This window comes from Canis lupus, chromosome 16, assembly GCF_048164855.1.
Source record: "Canis lupus baileyi chromosome 16, mCanLup2.hap1, whole genome shotgun sequence".
NCBI classification, from domain to species: Eukaryota; Metazoa; Chordata; class Mammalia; order Carnivora; family Canidae; genus Canis; species Canis lupus.
This window is the reverse complement of record NC_132853.1, coordinates 9,902,863-9,925,732: the sequence shown is the minus strand read 5'-3', so window position 1 is coordinate 9,925,732 and position 22,870 is coordinate 9,902,863. Positions and strand designations below refer to the sequence as shown.

Below are 22,870 nucleotides of genomic sequence, written 5' to 3'. Positions count from 1 at the left end.
TGGAGAAGGAAAAAAGAGTCATCAGGCATTTAATAGCAGTGTTAACAATGCTTTATTTGGAAATGAATTCATTCTGACAGCGTCCCCGCCAGCAAGTCAGGGCCCGGCCAACCTGTCCTGCCAGCTCCGGGATGGTGTCTCATTTCTGTGACATCGAGGAGAGATGTGCTCGCCAACAGGAGACACACCTGGACCAGGCACAGATCTGACTCGATCGAGGTTACGGCCGATGGTCCTCCGCTTAGGGGGAGCCCATGAAATTTTAACGACATCCTGAGGTTTGCCAAACGCATCCTTTTAAGTGGAGAGCGAGAAGTGCCCTGCGCAGACTGGGCATATCCAGCGTAGCTGAGCAGCAGGGGCTACGGTGAGCTACGTGTGCCTCCACAATGAGCTTCCCCGGGGTGGGAATCAGCCTGCACCTGCCACCTCTGTCTCCCCTCACAGCTGTGTGGGAACCCCTAGGTCCCGGCCCTTCAAGGCAGGTGTGCCCACAAGGGTCTCCCAAACTCGGGATCCTAGGCACCCCCCGCTGGGTCCCTCCCTCCAGTTTCGATCCATTGGAAGTCCCTCCCCAAGGCAGAGGCACCCTCGTCCCAAGAACCAAAGCCCCTCTAGAAGGGGCCGTCTTGGGTCTACATGCCCCTCGGAAGTGCTTTTGGGAGGTCATTTGCACATAACGAGAACACAGAGAAACTCTATGATTTCAGACACCACTAATGAGGGGAGTGCAAGCAGCGGTCTGGGCAGCACAAGTTGACATTTGCTTTCTCCATAGACAGTGCAAATGAACAAGCAGATGAGCTCAGGGGACCTTTCAAACGCCGGGAGCAGGTCCTGGCCAGCCAGTGGCATTGCCATGCACATTGGGAGCACCGATTACCAGTTTCTCTTTCCTTGCCAGTAGTAGAGGTCCCCAAGGGGCAGCCAGGGGCACCATGTGCGGCCTCCCACGAGATCTGGAGGCCCCAGAGTGGTCCTGGGAGGAGGGCGTTCACGGAGCAGGCTAAGTGTCCTGGGGGAGGCTCCCTGGGTCACACAGTGGAGATGTGCAGAGACTGCCAGGCCCCAATACCGCAGGGGCTCCTCCATGATGTGTGCAGAGAAGGGACACGAGCCAGGAATCAGCACCACCAGGCAGGTCCCGGGCTCCCTTCTCTGCTTTGCCAAATCCCACCCTGTCTGGGAGATGAGGAGGACAAAGGGGCCCTTCTCCCTTATAAATTGTGGGGTCCAGGGGTCAACAGGGAGGCGGCGGGAAGTGGAGCACAGTGTTGTTGGAAGGTATCCTCGAGGGCTCACAGTGAGGCCAGACAGTGGGAGGAACCATGAAAGGTTATGGAGCAGGAGCCTAAGGAGGAAAGAGGCAGAGTGGGGAGGGATAGAGACAGGGGTGAGCCCAGGGTGGGGACATGGGTCAGGCCTATGTGCAGGGGCCCAGAGCAAAATGAAAATGCAGGGTTCCAGCCCAACAAAGTGGGAAAATGGGCCATTAGTGGGGCTGAAATCCAGAGTTTTGTTTGGTTTCCACACAATGTGTTTTGCTATTTAATGTCATTCTGAGAAAAATCCTAAATGTAAATTACTAGCATGAGTTTTGACCATTCTTCCTTCTTTCTTCTCCGATTGTTATATCCGAGCGTCTTACTCACATGTAAAACCACAGAAATGACCTGATTTGTGTTTCTCGGCTTGCTCCTGAGCAATGCCTCCACCTCGTACTTGGGCAGAGACAAGGCAAGCCAGACCCAGGAAGGCTCCGAGGAGGAAGAGGGTCCCCCAGGCAGGAGCCGCCCCCAGGGGTGCTCCTTCCAACCCTTGGAGGGGGACCTGGCAGGGCGTCACAGCTGCTGGGTCCCCCTCCTGCCACTGCCACTGAGGGATGCACCACAACCACACCAGGCGAGTCCAGGGGTGGTGCAGCCTGCACTCCAGGACACACCAGATGCCCCTCCAGGTGGCCCACCCAACTTGCCTGGGTGGGTGCTATGGCTCAGAGCATGCCACTTGAGACACGGAACACACACCCCGCTCAGAGCTCCAGGGCAGAGGGCGGTAGTGGTCACGGGGCCAGGTTGCGTGGGGGAAAGTCAGTGTGGGGGGACCCCGGTGGGGTGAGTGAAGAGAGAATCCTGGTCCCGTCAGTGTCCATATAGTGGGCTGGATGCTGGGAGGAGGGAGAAGGGAAGGGGGAGGATGGAGGGAGGGGAGGAGGGACAGAGAACACAGAGAGGAAGGAGGGGTGAACACCCACCTGCTCAGGCCTTCTCACCCAACCTGCCAGAGCTGGGATAGGCAGGAGCACTGGCCAGCAGGGCCGGGCACTGGATGGGCTCTGGCAGGTGCTCCCAGCTCTGGCTCCAGCCAGCGTCTCCTCCTCCCTGCGTCTCTGCTCCCTTTGGAGGCAAGAACATCACAGCAGCCGGCTCCAGCTCCGTGGATGTGCTCATGGCCACAGGCCACACCCCAGGCAGGACTGGCCCAGACCACAGGGTGTTAGCTTCCCAGCCTGGCCCCACTGCACCCCTGGGAAGGCTGTTTCTCAGGGATGCAGGACACGTGCCTGTCTGGACCTCTGGGCGCCAGGTTCTGGCCCTGGTGTTGCCCCTCTCCTGCCACCCTGCCCCAGGTCTGTGGCCTGTCCTGCCCAAGGGTGACCCTGGTGCTCTGTTTGACTCCGGCGGGAGTGTAACCAAGCCTGGGTGGGTTCCTGGCCCTGGGCTCCTCCTCATTCCTAGGAACCCCTCAGCCTGCAGACCCCAGCCCATCCCGAGCAGCAGAGACAGACCCTCTTGTGCCTCTTGTAGGGAAGGCCGGGGCTGGGGACCGCTGCACACTGAGGCGGCCTTTTCACCCACGGGCTCCCTGGGGACAAGGCCTGGCTGACTGAGCTCCGCTGATGCAGGGCCCTGCGGACCCAGACACCCCACGCCCCCCACCCCACCCTCCCCTGAGACATCTGCCCGCACAGACCTGCTTCTGTCTCTACCGCTCCGTATCACCCGTACCGAGCAGCGTATCTCTCTGTATCTTTCTGGCTACAAAACAAATGCCCTGCGAGCAGGACCGCAGCTCTCCCACCCTGGTCTCCCCAGCATCCTGCAGGTGCTGGCGCCCAGGACACATGCCCGCTAGTGGCAGGAGGGGGCAGGACGGAGGGACCTGAGTTGGGCAGCTCCTGGAGAAACCCAGGACGGTGAGCAGCATCGCCCACCAGTCAGGCAGGCATCTACCTGGGGCCACCTTGTCTCTGCCAGGTGTGGCCGAGCTGAGAGGACACCAGCCCTGTCTGACCGCAGAACCGCTTCCCTGGGAGCAGCTGGCCCCCCGCTGTCCCCAGTCCTCTCCTTTCAATAAGTCTTTCAGCCCATGTTGTGTAAATAAAATTATTCTTCCAAAAAAAAAAAATCATTAGCAAGGCCCGACATTAATTCCCCTGCAATCTGTGTAATTAACTGCATGTAACACCAGGCATTACAGGGTCCGTGTGCTAATCACCACTCCTCAGCTCCTGGCACCTAATTAAATCCTCTTCCTGTTTATCCACTTCCAGGAGCCTCAGCAAAGACACAAGCCGCCAGGAAAGCCGTGGTCGTAAATCATCTCCCCCCCGATTTTCAGAGGGCACAGTGCCACTGTGTATCTTTGCATCTGATTCCCATCACAGAGTCCCCGCCCCACGCAGTCCTGTCCTCCTGTGACTGTGACTCCTGGCTGCCACCACCAGTGTCCTTCTAACGGGTTGGGGGGGCGGGGAGCAGAGGGAGACGTGACACCAGAGAGGAGAAGCCACGAGAGGATGGAGCAGAGAGAGGCCAGGGAGTGCGGGGTTGCAGCCCCCAGTCAAGGGACACCCCAAGCCACCAGCAGCTGCAGGGGACAAGGAGGGACCCTTCCCTGGAGCCTCCAGCGGAGCACAGTCCCAGTGACGCCTTGAGTTCCGACTGGTGGCCTCACAACAGGGAGAATAAATCTCCAATTCCTAGTGTGCCAAGCTTACTGTGGCCCCAGGAAACCAACCCATCCCCTGAATCAGAATCTGAGTGTTAACAAGACCCCCGGGTCCCAGGGTGCGGGCGAGGGTTGTCTGGTGCCCGGGCACCTCCAGGCAGAGCAGGATGCGGGCCTCAGTTCTGTGCTGACAGCAATAGCAGCTGACACCAGGACCTTGCACTCACCGTGTGTCTCCCCCTTCCCCATATGACCCTCCTCATCCTCACCATTTAATCCCGTATAATACCCCAGACTGGGAAACTGAGGCTGGAAGTAACATACCTGGGCCAGGAGCACACAACTGGCACGTGGCTGAGGTGGGACTTGAACCGGGACTCTGGCTTTAGGATCTGTGCACGTGCCAGGCCCTTGTGCACAGGGCATGGGGGTGGGGGAAGGGGGGGTCACAAGGCCACCCGTCTCGGCGTCGGCACTGTTGGTTCGGCTTCTGGGAGCTGGGACGGGGAAGCCGAAATCAGGCAGCCGTGCTGGGCTTATGAGGAGTGATGCAAGCTCATTCTGAGCACCAGGTGCCTAAGGTGGGGCCCACGGAAACGAGCCACTCGCCCCCCTGGCCTGTTGTCAGAGGCTGAGATCAGGTAAGGCAGGCCCCTGCCAGGGTCTCCTGACCCCTACTCCCTCTGGCCATCCCGAGCCACTGCCCAGATACCGTTCCCACCGGGGCCCAGGATGGCTCTACTCCCCCGCCACAGGTCAGCTGCCCGGCCACTGTCCATGAGTCAGAGGCGGGTGTGCAGGAGGGTCGGCAGGGGCGCCCGAGGATGAGCCCCTGGGGGGCAGGAGGCAGGATCGGGCAGAGAATGGAGCAGGCAGCATAATCTGCTCAAGGCACAATCTCGACCCATGCAGCAGCTCACCCTGCAAGGGCTCAGAGCCATCCTAGGCCCGGGCGAGGGGCCCAGACTGTCCGCACCCCACGTCCACCAGGCTGGATGCTGGCTGCCCTCAGAAGAAGGCAGGTACTGGGCCAGGCTGTTCTCTTTAGCCAAGGGCGAGTCTGCAGAGGGACCCCCGAGGGCCGCTGTTGAGTACCGGCACTGCAGCAACAGGGGGACCCCAGGCGGCATGGCTCAGCATCTGCCAGCACCCGCAAGCACCCACCATTGCCCACCAGCGCCCACCTCCCACCTTCATCCAGGTACCCTCCCAGGAGATGCACGGCCTACCACTACGGTGACCCCCATTCCCGGTCAGCACAGAGGTCCTGGGTCCCCAGAATGGGAGCCGGGCAGAGCTCGAGGGACAGAGCTGCCACTCCGCCCAGCCTCGGGGGGGCGGGGGGTCAGCCGTCCTCATCGCCACCGGCCTCTCGCCTCCACACGTACAATGAAACCGGGCGTCCTGCCAGGCCTGTCTCCGGCAATTTCCGCGCGTTAATAATGCTCCCATTAGCCCCATGCAGCAAATCTGTCACAAGCAGCCCCCTTCTGGGCCGTATTTTTTACTTTTAATTATGATCAGATGTGGAATATTGAGTACTTTGATGCATTTTAGGCGCCTTCAGAGAGTTCTTTTTAATAATGCAATTGTAAGGCTCTGAAGCCTCATAACCTGGGTCATTACTGAAATGTGCATCCAGTGGTGTCAAAGTTGGATGCTCCCCCCACAACAGGGGAGTTGGTGGGTGAAGTCAGAGGCTGGAGATGACCTGGGGAGTCACCCTGGAGGCCTGGAGCATCTCAGGGCCCGGAATACACCCTCCCGCCTGCCAGCGTGGGTGACAGCAGCGAGTTCTCGATGGTCTGCACCAGGACATCAAGTCACCTGCTGCCAGTTCTCCAATTCACGGCACACGGACCTGTGCTTACCTCCATCAGAGCAGGACAGCTGGGGGTTAAGGGAGGCTCTGGGTCAGGTAGGTCAGGGAGGGGATTCAGCGCCATAAACCCTGAAATCCACTTGCAGCCACACCTGCTGGCAGCCAGTTAGCTCCCCTCCTTGGGAGCCGGGAGGGGGAGCCTCGCTGTGACTGGGCAGCAGGCACAGTCCACCTTAGGGTCAGGACGGTCAGTCTGGGATCTCAGCCTGGGTTTTTCTAGCTCAGGGAAAGATTGGAGGCACCTAGAGGAAGAAGCCGAGGGGGCCTCTAACTCCCCAAGCCTCCTTCCACCAGTCGCTGGTTTAGGAGGCTCTGGAGGACCGGACCACAGCCCACAGCACTGGAGCTGGTCTCAGGGTCTCCCCCTCCCCACCCTCTGTTCGTCATCCCCTCACCCTCCACCACCCCTCTGCCAGCGATGTGATCCGGACCTCATCCCCGAGGGGCCATGAGTACCTGCCCACTCTACCTCCTTTGCTGTTAAACGGGCACCGGGTCAGACAGGACATTATGTGGGGTCCTGTGCCCGTGGGCCACCAACTCCAACATCCTCAGACAGCGATGCTGGCAGGGCCTTGTAGGTGGATGAGGCGACCCCAGGCCTGGAACAGGGCTCTGTTGCTATTGAGAAAGGAACTCCATCCCTTCCCTGTGACTCTCCGGGCCCGACCGCAGGTGACCACAGGGGCTGGACCAGGGACCACCACACCAGGTGATAGGCCAGACACCACGGTTTCAGAGGGGGCTGCGGGCCAGGACTCTGCCGGCCAGCAAGGCCTGTTCCTGCACATTCCTGCCTCTGCCCACCTCCCCTCAGGACGCTCCTCAGTGGGCCTCGGGCATGGGTCCTCCCAGGCCCCTGTGCCCAGATCTCCTCTGGGGGCCTGGAGGACACTGCCATCCACTGAGACTTGAGGCCTTCCCACCTCCCAGTTCTCCCCCCAAGGCCCGGCTTGAGCTTCCCTGGGTGCACCTGTCCACTAGGTGCTTTCTCTGGTTCAGCCCCTCCTTATACCCTGGCCAGGAGCCAGTAAGCTCGGGGCCACTTCCCTCCTTCTGGCTCCTCTCTCTGAACTCGTGACCCCGCAGCTCAGCTGAGCTCCCAAGAGTCAACTCGAGCCCTGTGGCCAGTCAGCCTCCCAGGGAGCAGGTGTCACCCCAGGGCTCCTCCCCACCTTTATTGCAGGCTGGTTGGACATTCAGGGGTGGCGGCAGCTAAATATTTCCAGGGCCCATGGGTAGCCTCCCTCTCCACCATGGCGGCCACTGGTCCTCGCGTTCCCTGTGCTAATGCTGGAATGGCTGATGACCGAAGCTGCGTGACATCCCCCAGCTGAGTCACATTGTCTTCCTGGATACTGAGGCTCCTCTGCTGGCTTCAACCTGTGACCGCGGGGCCACTGCCAAATCTTCTCCCCACATGCCCGTACCCCAGACTTCCTAGGACCCAGTCGTACTGGACAGGCTTCTCCAGAGAAACAGAACCAATAGGACAGGTGGAGAGATGGATGACAGAGAGACAGATGATTGATAGATTGATAGATAAGGATTGGCCCGTGAGGTTATGGAGGCCGAGAAGTCCCACGAGCCTCAGAGAGCCAGTGGCATAAGTTCCAACCTGAGCGCAGGACCAGACCCATGTCCCGGCTCAAACAGTCAGATCGAGAGCAAGTTCTCCCTTACCCCACCTTCTGTTCTAGCCAGGTCTTCAACTGATTGGACGAGGCCCACCTGCACTGGGGAGGGTGATCCACTCAGTCTATGTATTCGAATTAGTTAATCCCATCCCGAAACCCCTCACAGACACACCTAGCATGGTGTTTAACCAAATACCTGGGTGCCAGCTGGCCCGCCAGGCTGACACATCATCCCCACCCCCCAGTCTTTTCCCTCAGGCCACAGGCAAACCAGCCAGGCCATTTGCCGCTGTCTGTAAGCCTCTTTGGGCCACTTGTCTTCCTACACAGAGGATGAGCAGATGCAGTGCCCAATTCCACTCATGGAGGATCTTCCCTCACTCCTGCCTTTCGAAGCCCTCCTCTGGGTGAGCCACAGGGCGGCTCACCTGTGGGTGCCTCTCCCCATGAGTCTTAGGGCCTGGCCCAGGCCACGAGAGCAGGATGCCCGCAGGCCGGGTGGAGCTCGGGGCTTCCGAGGACCTTGCCTCTGAAGTCCCACAACCTGGCCTCCTCTGCCTTCTGGTGGCCAAGCAAGTCAGGGGGACCAACCCAGATTCCCAGGGGCTAGGGATTTGACACCACCTATGAATGGGAAGAGAGCAAAGAACTGGCAGCACAAGTAACTGACCCAAGCTACTTGGCCAGGTCGGGGGCCCCCCAACCCCATCGTGGCCCCCAGTGAGCCAGAAGGACCCCCAGGCCCTGGGGCTGCAGCCTGTGCCCCCTGGTCCTGGCTCCCCTGGGTCTCCGCACCAGACTGTGTGCCTCTGCAGGTCTGCAGAGCGGCCAATCTAGGATGGAGGGCATCCCTGGGGGCTCCCCGTGTGGCTGTATGTACATATCTGGGTCTGGGATCCCCACGCCCACCCCCCTGCCACAGTCACCTGAGGGCAGCGGCCCTGGTGTTCACCTTAGGTTCCACGTAGGACAGGAGGGTGTGCAGCCTCCACTCCTGCATAGGATCTCCATCTCCTGTTCGGCCCCTCCACCTCCTCCCCACCCGCAGCCGGCCCCCTGAATGGGCTCATGTGCCTACCAGGGCAGGAGTTAGGCCCTAATAGCTCTAAACTACAGCCTCAATTTATGGCTCTTTCCTTGCAAAAAAAAAAAATCTGGTGGGTTCCCTGAAGACCCTTAACTTCCCTTCTGCAGATTCATTTGTCATCCGGCTACTGAGCACAGCACAGGGTGGCCGTCTTCTTCCCCACCCGGGGCTGGCCGGGAAGCCTGCTGGAGCTCAGCCCCAGCAGCCCTGTGGCCCCGGCACACGGACTCTCCTCTGCTCACAAACACCCTGTGTGCCCGACAGCTAGTCCCACTCAGGCAAACAGCGCCAAAGGCAGAGTCTGAGCGGCCAGCGTCCCCAGTTAATCTCCTGACCCCAGGGCTTTTGCAGCCATGCCAGCCCTTTGCTGCTCCTGAAATACTCACCTGTTTCCCTGCGTGGTGACTACAGTGTGACCCTTGCTGTCTCCTGAACACAGCCTCCACTGCGGCCCCCAGGAGTCCTACCCACTCTTGAGTGAGGCTCTCTCCAAGGCTGGCTAGTGCCATGACCCCATTCCTGGCTGGATGTGACCTCTCCACATGCACCTGGACATGGGAACCATCGCCTGAGCATTCATCTGAAACCCCTGTGTAACAGGTTCCAAGTGATCCACACATCCTCGAGCCAGGGGCCTACACCTGCCACCCTCCCACACCTCCGACCCTGTAAGAGGACATCAGGAGCCTGCCAAGGGTTAGGAGAATAGGATGGGCATGTCCCTGCAGGAAACATCACCATGTGCTGTGTCCTGCACCCCCCACCTTAGGCAGGGAGGTAGGTACTCCTCCTGTCACTGTGAGTCAAGCTGGGGGACCCCCGGGCTGGGCACCCACACGCGAGCTATCCCAGGCCAGGGGCTGTGTCTGGAGCACCCCTGTGACAGAGAGCAAAGAGTCCTCACTGCTTGTGGCAGGACCGCATGGCCCTGTTTGGGGGCAAGGACTCAAATGGGCTTCTCCAGGAGGGGAGCTGGGCTTGGGTCATCTTGAAAGAGGCCCTTCCCATGAGGACCACTTGGAGTGGCCAGGTGACCTCAGGAGGGGGCTTCCCCATGTCAAGGAGAGATCCCCCACAGGTGAGAGACCCTCAGAGGTGGTCTCTCTAGCACCCACACGAGGGCCCCCGGCAACAGGTACACCCATCCAGGGCACCTTTCTGCCCCTTGCCTCTCTTGGACTCTGCTGGAGCTGGGTGCCGGGGAGACCAGGCAGGGCTTGGAGAATCAGCTGACAGCCCCCTGGAAGCAACTGCACCCCGCCCAGAGGGACCTCAGCCCAAAAAGCAAGGGCTTGACGTCGGATGAGTGTCTGGAGGTGTGTGACTATGGGGCCAGACAACGCGAGAGACGTCAGGGCAAGGAGAGGAGTATCTGAGGGAGTAAGTTGGCCTGGAAAGGGTGGGAAGGCACAAGAGGCCCACCTCCCCTGTCCGGCTCTTCCAATAAGACCATCACGAGCCCAGGCATCCACCCCGGGGACGATGGATAAGCACAATGTGGCAGATCTGTATGGTGGAATGTGACGGAGCCTCTAAAAGGAAGGCCATCCCGGTACAGCATGGAAGGACCGGAGGACGTCATGCTCAATGAAGGAAGCCAGTCTCCAGAGGACAGATCCTGCAGGATTCCATTTATAGGAGTTATCCAAAGGAGTGGGATCCGCAGACGCAGGAGCAGGAGGGTGGGGGTGGGGCTGGGGGTGGCGGGGGCCTCGTGTCACGGGGACAGGGTTACACAACCATGTGAACGGGCCCAATGCCACAGAACTACACACTTAAAAATAGCTGGAGTGGTGTACTTCGTGTTATCTGCATTCTTCCACAATTTAAAAAATTATATAAACCCATTACACATGTACTTATTTTTGTCAAAACTTCCCTGGAAGCGTGTGTGCCGAATGAGGGCACGCTTATTTCTGGCCCGGTGCTGACGGCCGGCCACTATCACTTCTCCAACTCAATTGCCTGTTTCTTGGTTTTCCACATGAGCACACGTTCTCTAAGCTGGAAACGGACAAAGGCGCGTGAGCCCACCCCCACCCCCGTGGAACGGGTGGGGTGCAGATGGACAGATGGTCTGGGGGGCTCAGACATGGACCCTGGGGTACTGAGTGCACCCAGGCCCGCAGGTGGGGGTCTGACCCATCCCGAGGGACCCACTGTGTGACCAAGCACTGGGAGGAGAAGCAGAAAGGAGGAGCCAAGAGCAGGGTCTCCGACCTCCCCCCACCCCAGCCCTCCACCCACCTGGGGCCTACCCTGAGCCCAGAAGGGCCTGCGAGCAGAGCTGGCCCCCAGTGGAGCCGCCCAGAGGGAGGCAGCACCTGCAAATCGCCCTCCACCTTTGGAGCAAGTGCTTCCTTAGGTCATCAATAAGTGATGAGTGGTTGCCATGGCAACAGCCCGCCCCTACTTCATATCCTGGAGGTTCAGGAGAGCTGGGGCTCTGGCGGTGCCACAGAGTGTGGGGCCTAGAGGGAAAGGGCCCAGCATCCCGCCTTTCCCTGGCCAGCCCCAGGGGCCTGTGAGCATGGTGGGGGATGGGGGGACACTGCCCGAGATGGGGGGCGCCGGGGGACAGAAGGGACCAGATTGATGCAAGAGGAGCAGAGAACAGGGTGGCTGGGGGCTGGATTCATCCCTGGGCCGGTGCCTGTTCTGCTGGGCGTCCAGAGCACCTGACCGCTCCAGCCTCAGTTTCCTTAGCAGCAGGATGGAGACAGGAACTGCAACCTGCCCTGTCAGGGTTTTGTGGAAATTGGAATGTGAGGGGCTGGGCCCCTGGCAGCACTCTGCTGACCTGAACCATGAGGACGGTGTCCATACACACTGTGCGTTTTGTACACGTGGATGCTCACCCTCGCTGTCGCCATATCACGGTCCTGGCTCCTTGGGCTGGGCCTGCGGTCCCACCCGGCACCGGCCCTCTTCCTGACAGTCGCCTCAGGGCTCCCTGCGGTTGGCTTCTTGGTGGCCAGCCCCCTCTGCACTGTGCTCCCAGATGGGCCTCCTCCCGCCTTCGTCTCTGATGGAGCCTCACTGGGTAGAGACTCCTGGCTATGAGCCTTCTGTCTCGCTTCCAAGCCGCTTCTGCTGTCCCTCCTGGTTCCCACGACAGATCCCTTCTCGTCCCCGTACTTCCCATGGACTACCTGTCAGACGTCCCTGTGTCCCAGGGCTGAGGAGGGCTCGTGATTTGCTTCGCTGGGGGCCTTCATGCTCCTGTGCCTGGGGCTCACCGAGCTCCCCGAATCTGTGAGGTCAAACGTGAACATTTGTGGGCTGTGATTTCTCCAAATGTGTCCTGCCCCCTCGCTCCCCTCTCCCCCCAGGACCCCGTGGAGTGTGTATTCTGCTACTTGACAAAAATCCCCTCAGGGGCTGCTCGTATTTCAGACGGCTCTTCATTTGTCCGGATCAATGCTACCGATACATCTTCAAGTTCACTAATCTTTTCTCCGTGATGTTTCATTCCTCAGTGTGTTTTTCATCTCAGACACCGGACTTTGCAGGTTTTGTCTCTGGGAGTCTGATTCAGGCCTTTCATAGCTTCCATGACTCTACTTATGATGCTGCTGCTTCTCCTCTGGCTTTTCGGATGGCTGGAAAGCCATCCCGGCGGTGGATTTCACACCCACCCGCCAACTCTAACACTGGATGGGGAGGGGTTTTCATGATTGGGGTTCTCCTCCTTGGGGGTCACGTTTTCCTGCTTCCTGTGTGCCTGGTCATTTCCTGTTGAACCCCCAGCATCGTGTCGTTGACCTTTTTGGGTGCCGAATCCTTTTTATCCATATCCACAGTCTCGAGCTTTGTTTCAGGATGCATTTATTTTGAAACACTTTGAACCCTTTGGTCTTCCTTTTAAGCTTTCGTATGCAGGACCAGAACGATGCTCCATCAGGTCTAATTATTCCCGGCAACTGAGGCGAGACCCTTCTGAGCGCGTGCCTGGGGACTCAGGAACTGCGAGGCTTTCCGTCTGGCTGGTGGGAAGGCGCGCTCCTTCCCCGCTCCTCCCTGGGTCGGCTCCCAAGGCTGTTTGCTCCCATCCTTCAGGTGGTGGACTTCTCCTCGGCCCCAGGAGCTGTCGTCACTCACACGCAGTGACTGGCACTCAGATGAAGGCCCCGAGACCCCGCAAACCTCCTCTGTGGACGTGCTCTCTCCTCCGGGGCTCTGCTTCATCTGCTCCAGCTACCCTGGTCTCCCTGGGCTTGCAGGGCCCCCTCCTCAACTCAAGGCTTTGGGCAGGCTCCTCCTGTGTCACGGCCTGAAAACTCCATCCAGGGTGTGAGTGGGCACCGTCAGGGGCTCCCCTGTTTGCTTCCACTCCCCAGAAATCACTGTCCTTTGTTGCCCAGCGTCCAGTGTCCTGAAAATTGTGCCTTCACGCATGATGTCTGGCCCATCCTCACCTCTTGGTGCTCTTGAGAGGGTGAATGGCACAGGGTGAACCAGGGGACCGCTCCCATGTCTCTGAGGCCGCTCAGAGGAAGGAGCCGACTGCCAGGCAGGCTCAGAGCGAGGGAGTACACAGTCCCACCATGAAGACAGAGCCCCATGGTGGAGCTGAGCATCCATCCTATGCCCAGCACCTGCTAGACAGGGGCCAGGAGAAGGGTCTGATAGCCCCAAAGAGAAGGGAGGGGGGCATCTGCCCTGGTGCAGGGAGGAACCCCAGGTCCCCACAGTGATATTCTCATCACAGGCATCATCATGAGTAGCTTGCTGCTGTCCCAGCCAGCCCTTCTGTGTGTCATCCACCCAACCTCCACCCCTCCCGGGTCTGCGGGGTGGGGCCCCCGGCGGCTGTCTCTGGACACGGAGCCAGCCACATCCCCCTGGCTCTGCCTCTCCCTGAGTCCCAGGAGAGACACACCGAGCCACTGACCTCCAGCCAATGGGTCTCTCTAGTAAAATGTTACCGCCAGCCTGTAAAATGTTTAAACCCCATATTTCACTACTAAAATGTGAGGCAGGAGCCAGCACCTTCTGGAGATTTTTCTGGGTACACACAGGCATTTTATAGATCAAAGCCTAGAATAAAATAAATATGACCATCGAGCCATGAGGAGCAGGAGGTCCTGTCCGGGGAAGAGCTCCTGTGGAGCTGGGACCACAGAGGGAGCAGAGGCCGAGGGAGGGGCGGCCTGGAAGTCAGCCCCCTCCTCGTACAGACTTGGCTCTGAACCTCTAGGGCTCCAGGGCTCTGACCCAACCTGGCTCCTGGGTCATCCTCAGTGCCTCCCAACACACAGGACCAGTCCAGCTTCTGATTCCCTGATGAAAAGCCTGAGGTCCCAAGAGCCCCCATGACTTGCCCAAGGCCCCACTGCTCTCGGTGGCAGAGACGGGCTTGAATGTGTGTGAACTCAAACCCTGCTCCTGCCTCACATGTCTCAGCCCCTGTGTCAGCACAGCGGGGACCCCCAGCCTTGTGGGTGAGGCAGAGGAAAAGTTGGCCCCGGCCCCACCCTTCTTCCCACCTGTGGGTCCACTGAGCATCACCCTAATGGCCGTTGGTCCAAACCCTTTGTGTGTGGTTTCAGGAGCAGTGGGGCCCGTGCTGACTGCAGGATGGGTCCCGTGCTGCCCTTCTACCCCTGGAAGAGGCCCCAGAGGCCGTCCTGGGGAGTGTGAGCGAGGGCCGGGCAGGTCCGGGAGGCAGGCAGCCATGCGTCCCTGCACCCAGGGCCATGTCTTGCTCTTGCATGCTGAACTCCTTCATAATTGTGAACAAGGGGCCCTGCTTTCCTTCTGCCTTGGACCCCCGTCCCGGCACCCAGCAAGGAAGGATATCCTTCCCAAGCCCCTGCACCACCCAGCAGCAAGCCAGGGCCTCTGGGAAGGTTTCGGCCTTCTTCCCAGCCACGAGGGCAGGCTCAGAAAAGGTGAGAGATGGGAGTGTTGAGAGGTGACCCATGCAGGGTCACAGAGTGGTCAGGGAGCAATGGGTGGTGCTTTAGGCAGGGGCTGGGGAAGAGGAGGCAGACTGCCTAACCCCTGGCGGGCAGCCGTGAAGGTGGAAACGGGGTGGCCGGCCCACAGCTCTGGCATGGCCACTAGTGGAGGGCAGGGACTGTGGCAGAGCTGAGTTCAAATCCTGCTGAGGCCACTTGCCAGCAGGGGGGCCTTAGCAGGAGACCTCCCCTCTGGCCTGGGGGCTTGGGGGGCACAGGGCCCCACTCAGGGGTTGAATGCACACAGTGCTGGGCCCAGCTTGGGGGGCCCCAATCCTGAGCTCCTTCCAAGTGTTGGTGCCCGCCAGACACCAACTCCCACCAAGGAAAGCCCTCCCCAGACCAAGCAGAGCACCCCCTGCAGACGTGGCTCAGGCCCGTGTCTCCCTTCCCAAGCGAGCAGCCCTTCCCGGAGGCCCTGGGCCTGGCCGAGGTTTTCCCTCTGCTGTACACTCGCTGTGAGACCCAGGCAGCCCGTCTCGGCTAGAGTCACGCTCAAAGACTCACAGTCCAACAGCCAAAATTAATTAAGAGAAGAAATTCTGACTTTTATTTATACTTAGAAAAGATTGAACTGACCCAAATCAGTTTTCTGCCACAACTCCAGAGCCCGGTGCCCCAAACCCGTCCCCTCTCAGAGTCCAGCCCCACCCCCACACCGACCCCTGGCACCTCGACCGCGCTGCCTCCATGTCTGGTTGCTGCTCTGCCCACCTCTGTCCCTCTGCGCGTAAGGACATGGGGCATCTGAGACAGGCGCCCGACCTGTGTCCTGCCCTCATCTCCTTCCTCCCATGCTCCCCACCCAGGATCCAGGCCATGATCCCAGAGCAGCCCTCCTGTGCAAACCCTGTGTCCTCTCGGGAGGGAAGACGGGAGGCAGAATGAGGCGATCTGGTCTCCACTGCGGTGGACAACCCCAATGCTCGGTGTCCCCCAAAGTCCGCTGGCCCTGCCCTATCTCCACTGGACAGCCCTGAGGGATGGGACGGCAGCTCAGAAGGGGATATCACATCACCAGGACCAGAAGGGGCCCCTGGTCTCCACGACCTGCAGCCCAGCCTCCCCCTGGCTCCTTCTCAGCTGGGGCCTGCCTTATACTTCTCTCTGCCCCCTCCACACCCCTCCAGGCTCCTCAGAGGAGCCTGAGGTGTTGAGATGCCCCTGAGGCCTGGTGGACCCCAGCCCAGCAGACCAGCCTGCCTGCTGCCCGCCCACTGTGGCAGTGGCCCTTATCCGGGGACCGGGCCGTGAGGCGGGAGGCTCATCACGCTCCCCAGGGAGGGCCTTTCTGCTGTGTGTCCTTTTTAATGAGGCTCTGGGTCTGAGCCTCTGATCACCACCTTCAGTGATCCCTGGGCAGTCGGCTGCCCCCCTCCACAGCCTCCCACCTGTGCAGACAGGGCAGGGGCATCCCAGAGCAGAGGTGACCTGGCAAGAGAGGGAAAAGGCGAGGCCCTGCCCCCTGGACTCAGGAACCTCCACATGCAGGATACCGTGCACGACACCCTGGCACCTCCCCTGGCCTCCCCGGCTCAGCAGAGGCTCTGTTCTCCAGACACCCCGACCCTGTATCCAGAGCTCCCTGCCCCACCACCTGCTAGCCCTCAGGCCCGACCACTGAGGGGCCCCCCTGCAGCTCGAGCTGAGTGTTCCCATATCCGCCACGGCCTGCGAGCTCCAGGAAGGCAGCCGGGGCTCTGTGGTATTCACCGCCATAGACCAGCAGTTTTCAACGGGGACCCTGCTCACCACCAGGGACACTCGGCCATGTCCTGGCATCTAGGGATGCTGCTCACCCCCCTACAATACACAGGAACCACGACCAGGAAGGACCAGCCCCCAAGAGCAACAGAGCCGAGGGGGAGAAATCTGCTAGAGCCTGGCCACCCGGGACCAAGTACACAGCAGGAGCTCAAGTGGTGAATGACTGAGCCGACCCTCACTGAGTGCTGAGTGATGGCCTCCTGCTACGGGCAGGGTCCCTGTGACCACACACACACACACACACACACACACACACACGTGTGAGAAGCTCACCAGAGGGTAGGGCTCATCGCTCCTACCCCAGGCCACCCTCCCGCCGAAGCTCTGTGCCCCTCGCCCTCCCCCAAGCCCCACCCCCAGCCCGGGCTGCACAGATCACATATCCCGTGGAGAAGAAGCCTCCGGCCTGTCCCTGGGGACTCTGTGCTGGCCCCAAGCCGCCAACCTCCTAGATCCTCAGTTTCCACTTGCATCAGGCCGCCGCAGTCACTGCCTTGCCCTCTCCCCGGACTGTCACAAAAGCGAACCTCCTAAACTGTGAAGTGCGGTGCCCCCGGGAAGAGCAGCCCGCTGGTGCCGCTGGGCTCTGCAGGCCCAGCCCCGTCCCAACCGGGAAGAGAGACCCCCTCCCTGCTCCGTGGGGTGGGATCCAGGGCCCACGTGAGCAGCTGGCGACTGTGCCAGGAGGCAGGCAGCCCACGGGCTCCAGCGCACTCACCCGGGAGAGGAAAGAGGCAGATGGCTTGTGGGCAGGCTGGTGGCGCCACCCGTGCGGGCGGGCGACACAGACGTCTCCTTGCTGCCTCCTCCACACATACTGGGAGACGCCGTGGGGAGAACCGGCGTGGCCCGGGAGACGGGCCTCCAGGATCTCCGCGCAGCTGTCTGTCCTCCGGGAAGCCCTCCGGTTCGTGGGCATGGCTCCTCACTCCGCCAGGCCCCTCCCCGACCCCTCCGGGTGCAGCCACTTGGCTCGCTGTCCACACCAGCCTCTGTCTCTGTGAGGGCAGGTCCCTGGCTGTCCCCCCGGGGTCCCTCCCTCCCTGCTCACGGCCCTGAAGTGGCATCGTGACTGGCCCAAGGGAAACATTTATAGAACGAGGGGACAGAGGGACAGATGGATGGATGGGGGCGACGGAGGAGGGAGCGGTGGGCGGGCGAGTGGGTGGGTGCAGGGCCGGATGAGCACATGGATGATGGATAGTGGGCAGACCAGCCGACAGACAGAAGTGTGGACAGAAGGATGGATGGATGGGGGATCAACGGGCGGAAAGGTATATGGCTGCTTCGACTGGTGGCTGGAGACCACGGCACATCAGCCGAGGGATAATCCTAGGCCTGGAGCCAGGGCAAGAGGCCGGGGCCTGCACGCCCCGGGAGGCCGAGTGGGAGCCCGGAGTCACTAAGCCTGCGTGCGCGACCCCCAGGCCCCAGCAGCCCTGTCTTCATTAAGGTGTGATGAGGAAAAGGAGGCGAGAGCCACTCCCAGCCCTGGCACCGAAGCCTCCTGACCAAGCACCTCGCACCGGAAGCGACACCACACCCAGGGACCCGGGGTGAGCCCCTGCTCTGCACCCCGTCCTCCACTCCCCTTAAGTGCACGAGCAGAGGTGAAGCCCTGTCTGAGGCCTCTTCCAGCTCCCGGGGTAACGAGCTCCTGAGCTGCCCTACAGCTCCCCAAAGCCCATCCATTTCTAGAACTCTCTGAGCCCAGGACCAAGTGTCCAGAGGGTCAGCCCCACAGGAGCCTTCTGTGTAATAAAAGGCACAAGGGCCATTTCATGGGGGAAAAAATTGTGAGTTTGAGCCAGCTAAGGACTTCTTTGCTTGGTGACCCAATTTCTCAAGGTGGGGGTGGGGTGGAAGTTGTGTCAAGTTGGAACAAATTAAAATGCATTTGTCTTCCATTCGGAAGGAATCCAGCCCAGTGGGGAAGGCAGGCGCTGTCTTATTCTAGCTTGCCCGGTGCCAAGTCAGTTTTTAGGGAGCGACACACTTCTGGCTCAAGCACAGAGCAGGGACACGTGGGGCGGGGCCAGGGCCCATCCCAGCGGGGGCCCTCAGCCCCTCCCAGGAGCTCTGTCCCCACTCTGCCCACGGCCACGAGGGCTCACACTGTGGGATGGCCCTCCCCGCCTCCTAGAGGTGCCTCGTCCCCAGGACAGCCCAGCGAGTAGCTGGCACGTGGTCAGCACTCCTAGCTCGGGCCATGGCGGGAGCCGGTGCTGGCGGTGGGAGAGGTCACGGTGGCAGCGGCCACGCTGCTGAGCACTGAGGGTCAGGCACTGCCATAAGCCTCCACCCGGATCACTGTTCGGCCCTCACAACAAATGACATTCTCATAGCTTCACAGGTGGGGACACTGAGGCTCAGAGAGCTGACCGCGCTGGGAGCTTCTCCGTTCATTCGTTCAACAGATCTTTCTGTGGGCCTACAGACCTCGTCCAGGGTTGGGACTGGGGCTGGGAGCCAGAGACTGGGGGCTGAGGGCTGGGGGTTGGGGCCTGGGGGCTAGGGGCTGGAGGCTGGGAGTCCTGGGGGCTGGGGCTGGGGGCCGGGGGGGCCTGTGGGCTGGGGGACCTGGGGACTGGGGCTGAGGGCTGGGAGCTAGGGCCTGGGGGCTGGGGCTGGGGGCTGGGGCTGGGGGCTGGGCTGGGGCTGGGTAGAGCAGACGGCCCCACCCCCACCCCGTAGACTGCATCAGGGGCAGGGGGGCAGCCAGCACGGGGAGCGCATGCACAGCTCTGTAATTACATGGAGGCCACAGGGAGAAACGCCAGGTACGGGCAAAGCAGATGGGCCTGGATCTAAGCCCATCCTGAGGCCGAGAAACTGCCCCCAGGAGAGTGACAGAGAGACAGCACGAGCCCCGGAGGCCGGAGAGGCCAGCAGGCACAGGGAGGGCCGAGGCACATGGACATGGTGCAGGCAGACACTGGGCGGCGACAGCCAGGATGGGGGCGACAGCCAGGATGGGGTCTCAGAGTGGCCTGTGGCCAGGGGAGCGCAGCGGCTGCTGCACCAGGAAGGGACCAGGTGTAGGGGGACGCAGACACCCTTGACCTAGACTAAGTGGCAGTGTGACCAGGGACAAGAGGACAGATGTGCTAGGGGCACACCCTGGGGACAGGTTGGTGGTGGAGGGCGAGGACCCATCCCTGCCCACCCCCCAGGTGGTGGCCCCTCCCGAGTGCTCAGCTTGACAGCGTGCTGAGTGCTTCACCCGCCATCCACCTTGGGCCTTCTGCACCGTGGGGCCCTGAGCTGCCCCAGAGTCTGTGACCCCAGGCCCATCTCCTGGGTGCCCCCACATCCAGTGCCGGCTCCCGACCTGCCCCCGCACCTGCTTCCAGGAGGACCCCACTGTCTGTCTCACCCACAGACTCGCTCCGACCCACACCCTGGACCTCCTCTGCACCCTCATCCTCGGGTTTCCTTTGCTCCTGGAGGACTTTAGACTCGGCTTGGGAATGATGCCCCTGTGCCCCCTAGCCTCCTCCACCCCACCCACCACCAGCACTTCTCAGCCTGGACCACCTCCAGATGCCAGTCTCTGTGCCCCAGGTCAACCACCGCTAAACCTCGACCCTGCTCCCACTGCCTCCCCTGCCTGACACCCCGCATCCCCGGGGATCAGATGGCTCGGGGACCTGGTAGGATGTCCAGGAGTGGCCGCAAGTCTTCCCAGGAGAGCCCCAAACACAGATGCAGGGTCCCCAGGGCCCAGGAACTGGGGTTTCCACAAGCAGCAGGGCCGTGCCCCTGAGTGCTGGGGCTGAGGGATGCGGGGCAGAGGCAGAGCCCAGGGAGCACAGGCCCACGCACAGAGCACGGAGGCCGGTGGGGTCCCTGACTAAAGCCATGCAGAGGGCAGTGCCGAGGGGGCCGCCTGCCCCGGGCCCACCCCACTCCTGACCTGCGCCCATCATGGACCACCTTGGCTGCCCTGGCCCACCGCCCTCAGACCCCCATATCTGTGTAGACAAGCGCATACCTGCACATCCCGCTCAGGCCCCGAGAACCTGCTCAGGCTCCTCCCGCCCCTTCCCTGCGCCACCCAGCCTCCCAGCCTCCATGGGCGGGCTGTCAGCGCCCTCTCGTGGACAATGGCAGGCTCACCGGTCACCAGCCATCAGGGCAGCGGCCAGACCAGCACTCCCCAGTGCCCCATACAGGGGCTGGGGGCCCAGCTGCAGATTCTGGAGGCAGGAGGGCAGAGGTCTGAAGGGGACGCCTGGGGCAGAGGCAAGGTGGAGCAGCCTCACGGGTGGTGGAGGTTGGGAGTCCCCCACCCACAGCAGCCATGAATCTGGCATTTTAGGGCCCAGGGGCCCCAGAGTCATCATTCACATACTCATTCAAGCCATTTTATCAAGTACCCAGGGTGCCAGGGACTCCACCAGGGACCAGACTAGGTGGCCTTGCTCACAGAGCACCAGTTTGGGGGAGATAGATGTGTGTGTCACCCTGGCCCACACACTCCTAGAGCCCCATGGGAGCCCCAAGGAGGAATGTATCTCTTCCAGGTCAGGTCTGTGGGGCGGGGGACACACTGGCTGCGTGGGCTGCACAGATCAGGGGCAGGACAAGTGGTCCAGCATCACAGGAGTAAGCAGAGAGCAGTCTGCAAGTCACTCCGGGGGGCTTAAGGGTGGGGAGCTTCAGGGTTCTCAGCAGAAGTGGACAAGGCCAGACTGATGAGCTAGGGAGAGGATTCTGGCTACCAGGGGAGGGGACTGTCACAGCATCCACAGCTAGTGGGGCACAACCTGGGGCCATAGGTGGGCACAGTGGGCCTGGTGACTGGGCGAGTGTGGGATGAGGGGAGAGCAGAGGGGACCCCAGGTCAGGGCAGGAGCTGCAGGAGAGCTTTCTAGAGGAAGAAGGGGCCTGTAGGTGGGGCTGGGGCCATCAGGTGGCTCTGTGGTCTCAGGTGGCCTGGGGGAGGCACTCAGAGGTGCAGGGTGACTGCGTGGGGCCACCATAGCCTCACAACCCTACCCCTTGCCGTTGTCATTCTCTCTGACTCGATAGAGACCCCAGGGTGAGGGCCCTGCTCCACTGTCCGTGCCGGAGCCCCGGCACCTACCTCCACACACCCAGCAGGAAAGCAGAGGATGAGTCATGTATAGAAACCATGAAAGAAGCTGTGTTTGGCATGAGCCAGCCCACAGGAAGGTGCCTGGTGGAATGTGGGAGTGGGGTTCTGCTGGGACACCCTTGGGGAGGAGCCTGTGCACTGTTCCTGCAGGTCCACCAGCAGCGGTAGCAGAGACCCAGCCCCCCCCCCCGTAGGTGCATCCCACTGGACCCTGCTGCCCAGTTTCCCTGTGTTCCCAGTGGAGGAGTAGCAGGGCTCACTCACCTGGGAGGAGGAGATGGGGGCCTTCCTCCAGTCCCTGAGTAGGACCAGGAGTCACGCTGGGAAGCCGTGGGGGAAGCTGGGACCATGAGCAAGAAAGCCTGTGCTCCTGGGCAGCCATGGGGAAGGGAGCAGCCATGGGGAAGGGGAGCGGCCACAGGGAAGGGGAGCAACCATGGGGAAGGGGAACAGCCATGGGGAAGGGGAGCAGCCACGGGGAAGGGGAGCAGCCACGGGGAAGGGGAGTGGCCACGGGGAAGGGGAGTGGCCACGGGGAAAGGGAGCAGCCATGGGGAAGGGGAGCAGCCACGGAGAAGGGGAACAGCCACAGGAAAGAGGAGCAGCCACAGGGAAGGATCCCAGGATTATTATCAATAGCACCCCATGCCCAGATATGTGCTCACTCTCCCATGGTGGTCCTAGGTGCTCTGGCCCCGTGTGACCCCCCTAGCCCTCTCAGGTACTAGATGGGATGACCCCTGCCATCAGGTCTGCTCAGCCCCAGGACTTGGCCCCAATATTAGGGCTGCCCTGACCTCTGAGCCATTTGCCAGCATCCAGCCATGGGCAAGCACCTCAGGCTGCTTTGGGCTGGACGCGGGGCACTGAGCCTCAGAGGGAGGCAACCTCACCAGAAGCAGGGCGGGCCAGGCACCCAGGGAGATGGCCCATACCACGTGAGAGCCCACCACACAACATGCAGGGCGCAGGACCCCTCATCCAACCCCTCAGCAGGACACTAGCAGGCCCCCAAACTCACAGCCCCACACTGCTGGGGAAGGGCCCTGACCCCAGCTGGGAGGAGTTAGCCCAGCCACACTCCAGCCACCTCCAAAGCCACTGCCCAACGGGCAGCTGCCCCAGAGACAGCTGAACAGTTTCCAGGGCCAGCTCAGAAGTACAGAGGCCACCAGGCTTTGCGAGGATTCATGCAGGTGACAGCCTGCCCTGAGCCCAGGATGGGCCAATGCCCAGGCTGGGGCTTCCTATTGCCAGAGGAGCCCCATCCAGCTACCAGCACTGCACACAGCCCTCCAGGGAGCGCCTCCATTGGACACACAGTTTTGCTAACTGGATCCTATTGAGTTCTCCTATTTGAGCACTAGATCCTATTCTGTGGGCCCCGGGGCCCAGACCACCGAGCTCTGCAAACTGTGGCCTCATCACCAGCATTCGGCCTTGTGGCTCCCCCAGGCCCACAGCCATGTCCCTACACACTGG

The 22,870-nt window shown here is 61.2% G+C and overlaps 1 long non-coding RNA gene across 2 annotated transcripts; it reads right to left on the bottom strand.

Annotated features, from left to right (window-relative positions):
* Positions 1 to 80: 80 nt before the first annotated feature.
* On the bottom strand, positions 81 to 20,307 carry LOC140605928 (uncharacterized). 2 transcript variants are annotated; one of them, XR_012008450.1, is made up of 3 exons: positions 20,282 to 20,307; positions 2,255 to 2,396; positions 81 to 1,351 (listed from the first exon to the last, which is right to left on the bottom strand). It is a non-coding gene; the product is annotated as an uncharacterized lncRNA (long non-coding RNA). The 2 variants fall into 2 exon arrangements; XR_012008451.1 differs by lacking the exon at positions 20,282 to 20,307 and adding an exon at positions 17,006 to 18,770.
* Positions 20,308 to 22,870: the final 2,563 nt, after the last annotated feature.